Source organism: Rhipicephalus microplus, unplaced genomic scaffold, assembly GCF_043290135.1.
Source record: "Rhipicephalus microplus isolate Deutch F79 unplaced genomic scaffold, USDA_Rmic scaffold_429, whole genome shotgun sequence".
Taxonomy (NCBI): domain Eukaryota; kingdom Metazoa; phylum Arthropoda; class Arachnida; order Ixodida; family Ixodidae; genus Rhipicephalus; species Rhipicephalus microplus.
In genome coordinates, this window is record NW_027464993.1 from 80,001 (window position 1) to 86,414 (window position 6,414).

Here is a 6,414-nt window from a genome sequence, read left to right on the forward strand (position 1 = left end):
GTGTTGCCGACGCGGTCAAAACGAGTCGACGGCTCACGTTCCCTTGTGCGCCGAAGGCTCTCTTGATATGTGATCCGACCCTCAGACAGACGAAGCCAAGGGAAGACCCAAGGCCGCAATGTGCGTTCAAAGAATCAGTGCTCAGTGTGTCCTGCAATTCACACCAAGTCTCGCAGCTGGCTGCGTTCTTCATCGACCCGAGAACCGAGTGATCCACCGCTTAGAGTCGTGAAAAAGTGTTTGTTCAATTCCGTACAGTCAAAACCAAACGTTTCTGGCACTCGGCCAAACAGTGGCCAAGAAGGGCGCTTTTCAGCGCACGCTTGGACTCCAAAACTCTGCCGCGCCTTTTTCGGCTGCCGCAAATCGAGCAAACGGTGTGTTTCGGACGGCGTTTCGCTTTCGCTACTTGCGAGTGCTTTCGTGGTCCACCCCTCTATAAATACTCGGGAGGCGTCGAAGCCGGTTCTCCAAGCCGGACCCGTAGGTATCGTTGTGTGCTCGCTCTCATTGGCCCGCCTAACCAGAAAATGCCTGCGGTACACCCATTTGGATAAGAGTGCACGCAGATGCGGGCCTCGACGGCTACACATTTCCTCGGGCGGCCGCCTCCCGGCCTCCGTGGAGCGCGGGATGCACGGTCCCATCGACAAGCCTCTCCCGTTTTTACCGTGGCGTCGCGGTTCACCACGGCAGGCGGGTCGGTCTCCTCCGCATAAAAAGGGGGACCCCCGCTTTTTGTTCCACGAAATCGCACAAGCTTTTTTCGCATCCACGGTTTGCCACCGCACACCAAAATGCCGATCCGGCTGCCTACTTTAGCCAACAGGTGGAGCCAGGCGCGCCGTACTTGCGCGGCACTTCCCACGTCCACCGAAGTCGGTGCCAAGGACCACTTTCGGCGCCGGAGCCGCGTACGAGCCTACTCGAGGCGGAAGAACGAAGCCAGCAAGGGCCTGGCCGCAAGTGCGTTCAATTGTCGGGACGTCCAAGTCCCTCGTTCTTCCGTGCTTCCTCTTTCGGCAAGTCGTTGCGGCACCTTCCCAAAGCGCGCAGACCCGCTAATCGCGACGAGCGCGACGTGGCCGTGCCGCCTTTCCCTCGGCAGCAAGCAAAACGCCTGGCAACGTCGACGCTCCCCTAACCGCGATCTCGCACCGTGTTTCGTGTGGCGAATTCAAAAGCCGGCCGGCGCTGCTGCAACCATTACGGTCGGTACGCATACGCCGCGGAGGGCGGGACGGTCATCGGAGCGTGCGGTTCCTCCATCGAGTACTGCGCACCTCGGCCGTCGCATCGCCGTGCCATGACCGGCCGCGCGTCAACGCGAACCGGTGCCAGCGAGATCCCTCGCCTGCAAGAACCGACCGGCAGCCTCCGTCACCCGAGGACGCGGAGGCGCTTGCCGCGGACGGCGGGACGGTATGCACTGGTGCACAGCGGACCCGTCACATCGCCAGTTCCTTGACCGACCGCCGACGCTTGTGCCGTTCCTCTCGTACTTGGCAGTCGCCGCGCGATTGTCGGGTCTCGTTCTTGCACGCTCGAACGGTCGGGAGGGCACTCGGCTGGCGTTTCGGGAACGCGCAGCCTCGCCTTCTACCGACGTAACCACGACTCGCCGTTCGCGCTCCGCCGCTCCTGTTTACAGTACTAGGCGGTCCCGCAGCGGTCGGGTCGCGCATTTCGAGCGCTTCGAGCCACGGTGCAGTGGCGGGTCGAAAGCCGACCTATGAGTGCGTTGCGCCGTTTGTACCCGCGTCCGCCACCTGGCCGACCGTCCAAGGTCGCGGTGTTGGCGTCCGCTGGGCGCAACAATTTGTCACGGGGTGCCGCTCCACATTCAGGCAGCCCCGTGGGGAAAAGCCGACCCCGCGTCCAAACGGGGTCAGCGGCAGAAAGTGTCGGGCGCAGACGCAGCTGAGGCGCTCACCCTTCACAATCCGTTAATGATCCTTCCGCAGGTTCACCTACGGAAACCTTGTTACGACTTTTACTTCCTCTAAATGATCAAGTTTGGTCATCTTTCCAACAGACCGGCGCAACCGAAAGGCCGCGCCGGACATCGGTCCGAAGACCTCACTAAATCATTCAATCGGTAGTAGCGACGGGCGGTGTGTACAAAGGGCAGGGACGTAATCAACGCGAGCTTATGACTCGCGCTTACTGGGAATTCCTCGTTCAAGGGGAACAATTGCAAGCCCCTATCCCAATCACGAAAGAAGTTCCACGGGTTACCCAGTCTTTTCAGACAGGGATAAAGACACGCTGCTTCCTTCAGTGTAGCGCGCGTGCGGCCCCGGACATCTAAGGGCATCACAGACCTGTTATTGCTCTGTTTCGTGCGGCTAGGAGCCGCTTGTCCCTCTAAGAAGGTTGTAAGGTGCTGGGAACCCCGCACCTATTTAATAGGCTAGAGTCTCGTTCGTTATCGGAATTAACCAGACAAATCGCTCCACCAACTAAGAACGGCCATGCACCACCATCCACCGAATCAAGAAAGAGCTCTCAATCTGTCAATCCTCCCAGTGTCCGGGCCGGGTAAGTTTTCCCGTGTTGAGTCAAATTAAGCCGCAGGCTCCACTCCTGGTGGTGCCCTTCCGTCAATTCCTTTAAGTTTCAGCTTTGCAACCATACTTCCCCCGGAACCCAAATACTTTGGTTTCCCGGAAGCTGCCCGCCGAGTCATTTGAGTAACTCAGGCGGATCGCTGGTTGGCATCGTTTATGGTCAGAACTAGGGCGGTATCTGATCGCCTTCGAACCTCTGACTTTCGTTCTTGATCAATGAAAACATTCTTGGCAAATGCTTTCGCAGTAGTTCGTCTTGCGACGGTCCAAGAATTTCACCTCTAGCGCCGCAATACGAATGCCCCCGTCCGTCCCTCTTAATCATTACCTCGTATTCCAAAAACCAACAGAACAGAAACGAGGTCTTGTTCTATTATTCCATGCAAGTTTATTCAGGCGACTCGCCTGCGTTGAGCACTCTAATTTTTTCAAAGTAAAAGCACCGGCCATCTCGAGGCACACAATGAAGTGCACCAAGAAAGAACCGGCATGATGTTCAGTCCGAGCCGTCGCATCGGGTAGATGCACTACTCGTCTGGAACTGAGATCCAACTACGAGCTTTTTAACCGCAGCAGCTTTAGTATACGCTATTGGAGCTGGAATTACCGCGGCTGCTGGCACCAGACTTGCCCTCCAATTGATCCTCGTTAAAGGATTTAGAGTGTACTCATTTCAATTACGGGGCCTCAAAAGAGTCCCGTATTGTTATTTTTCGTCACTACCTCCCCGTGCCGGGAGTGGGTAATTTGCGCGCCTGCTGCCTTCCTTGGATGTGGTAGCCGTTTCTCAGGCTCCCTCTCCGGAATCGAACCCTGATTCTCCGTTACCCGTAACAACCATGGTAAGCAAGTAACCTACCATCGAAAGTTGATAAGGCAGACACTTGAAAGAAACGTCGCCGGCTCGTGGCCATGCGATCAGCACAAAGTTATCCAGAGTCACCACACAATACGGGCCGAAACCCGATCGATCTTGGTCTAATAAAAGCACCCGTTACCCAAAGGGCTCCAGGCTCACTGCATGTATTAGCTCTAGAATTGCCACAGTTATCCAAGTAGGAAGAAACGATCTAAGGAACCATAACTGATTTAATGAGCCATTCGCGGTTTCGCCTTATTTCGGCATGTACTTAGACATGCATGGCTTAATCTTTGAGACAAGCATATGATTACTGGCAGGATCAACCAGGTAATCGTTCGACTGCGCGTCCGTCCTCGCCTTCGGCGGGCCGGACGCAGTCTGTGTGCGGCGGAGGCCACCTTCAGGCGCCCCAACACGCTTATTTTGCACTCCGAGATGACGGCGTTCGAGCTCGCTACGGCACAACCTTCCCGAAAGACGAGTGGGAGCCGTGCGGCAAGAAGCACGTTCATGCTCGCTCTTTTTCGTTGCATCGACTCGGTCGCGCCGTGCGGGTTGCCCAAGCCCGCTGCACTGTCGGTGGACCGGCCGGAACTAGCAACGGAGCCGAGACTGCAAAGCCGCCAGACGACGGGTCACGCCCGCGTCTTCGGCGCTTTCGCATCTGAATCGCCCGAGGACGACACGGAACACACCTCGATATCGTGGTAAAACGGCACCGTCCGACAACCAGCCCCTAACGCATCAAGCGGATGAGGCTGCAGACGACTGCCGTGGATTCCCCTGGAGCAGACCCGAGGACACGCTTGACGAGGCCGAAGCCCGCCGCATATCAGACACCCGGTCGCTTTCGCGTACGCCGCTCACGAGAACCCCCACATAATAGCAGCGATAAGTACCCAGACCTCCTTGGGCACTAATACGAGCGTACTCGAGAAAATTTCACCGCGGGTGTGCCCCGAAACGTGTGGCACGTTGAGCGTGCCACAAGTCTACGTCGCTCTCAAACCCGCCGAGGTCGTAGAATTTGCGACCCTACTCACGAAATTCCCACCGAGGATACGGCCGCAAACGTACCGCACCTTGGGTAGGCCACGAGTTTGTGCAACACTACGCTGACGGCACAGCACCGAGGTCGTGCGCGCACGCACGGGAAAATTCCGCCGCGGTTTCTGCCGAAAACGTGAGGCACCACGACTCTCCGCAAGTTCGCGTCGACTGCGAAAGACCGAAGTCGTGAACGACGTGTCCGCTACTCGCCGCCGACACGCTGGACACCAAACGTACAACGACTCGACGGCGTCGTAGAGGCCCACGACGCGGTTTTCCTTAACGACGTCTCGGCGTGGCACCGACAGGTTAGAACGGCCGACCAACGTTCCCTGTCCGCCGTTCGGCTCAGTCGAAGGGCTCGGCGACTTCGGCAACGCTGCGAAGCCGCACGGTGACGCACGCCATGTCCCCATTTTTTTTTTTTTTTCTTTCTGCGTCTGCCGGGGTGCCCCTATAATAGCAGCGATAAGCACCCAGACCGCCGTGGGTCGCTCGCCCCGGCTGACGTGGTTTTTCGTACTCCTGCGGCGGTCGCCGTCAAGCACGTCCAAATACGCTACTTTCGTGGGCGCATTCACGCTCTTTCGCTTCGCCGGAGTGCCAGCACTCACTCTGCCAAAAACGGCGAACATCCGAGCGGCGGTTCCCACTTTTGCGTCGGCGTCGCAAACCCCGCCCCGGCAGACGAGGTTTGCCGTACTCGTGCGACGGTGGCCGGCGGGCACGTCGAAAGACGCCGATATCGTGCGCGAATTGGCGCACCTTGGCTTCACCGGAGTGCCGCCACTGACTCCTCCAAAAACGGCGAAGATCCGAGCGGCGCTTCCCACTTTCGCATCGGCGTCCCGAACTCCGCCCCGGCTGACGCGGTTTACCGTACTCGTGCGACGGTCGCCGGCGAGCACGTGGAAAGACGCCGATATCGTGCCCGAATCGGCTCCGTTCGGCTTCGCCGGAGTGCCAGCACTGGCTCGGCGAAAGACGACGAACATCCGAGCGACGGTTCTCACTATTGCGTACGCGTCGCAAACCCCGCCCCGGCAGACGCACTTTGCCGTACTCGTGCGACGGTCGCCGGCGAGCACGTAGAAAGACGCCGATATCGTGCCGGAATCGGCCCCGTTTGGCTTCGCCGGAGTGCCAGCACTCACTCGGCCACAAACGGCGAACATCCGAGCGGCGGTTCCCACTTAGCCGTCGGCGTCCCGAACTCCGCCCCGGCAGACGCGGTTGCCGAGCTCGTGCGACTAGCGACCGCGAAGCCGTCTCGCGACGCCGCTTTCGTGCGCGGCTCCCACTGCGACCTGGGTCACCCGAGGTCGACGAGCAAGAAAGAATGTCGAAAAAAAATTTTTTTTTTTTTGCGTCTGCCGGGGTGCCCCTATAATAGCAGCGATAAGCACCCAGACCGCCATGGGTCGCTCGCCCCGGCTGACGTGGTTTTTCGTTTTCCTGCGGTGGTCGTCGTCAAGCACGTCCAAACACGCCACTTTCGTGGGCGCATTCGCGCTCTTTCGCTTCGCCGGAGTGCCAGCACTCACTCTGCCAAAAACGGCGAACATCCTAGTGGCGGTTCCCACTTTTGCGTCGGCGTCGCCAACCCCGCCCCGGCATACGCGGTTTGCCGTACTCGTGCGGCGGTGGCCGGCGGGCACGTCGAAAGACACCGATATCGTGCGCGAGTCGATGCTTCTTGGTCTCGCAGGAGGGCCGCCACTCACTCCTGCAAAAACGGCGAAGATCCGAGCGGCGCTTCCCACTTTTTCGTCGGCATCGCAAACCTCGCCCCGGCAGACGCGCTTTGCCGTACTCGTGCGACGGTCGCCGGCGAGCACGTCGAAATACGCCGATATCGTGCCCGAATCGGCCCCGTTTCGCTTCGCCGGAGTGCCAGCACTCACTCGGCCAAAAACGGCGAACATCCGAGCA

At 58.9% G+C, this 6,414-nt stretch overlaps 2 non-coding genes across 2 annotated transcripts; both read right to left on the reverse strand.

Moving 5' to 3' along the window:
* Positions 1-75: 75 nt before the first annotated feature.
* LOC142794467 (5.8S ribosomal RNA) lies at positions 76-228 on the reverse strand. The gene has a single exon (XR_012892366.1). It is a non-coding gene; the product is annotated as a 5.8S ribosomal RNA (ribosomal RNA).
* Positions 229-1,947: 1,719 nt separating this feature from the next.
* On the reverse strand, positions 1,948-3,762 carry LOC142794460 (small subunit ribosomal RNA). The gene has a single exon (XR_012892359.1). It is a non-coding gene; the product is annotated as a small subunit ribosomal RNA (ribosomal RNA).
* Positions 3,763-6,414: the final 2,652 nt, after the last annotated feature.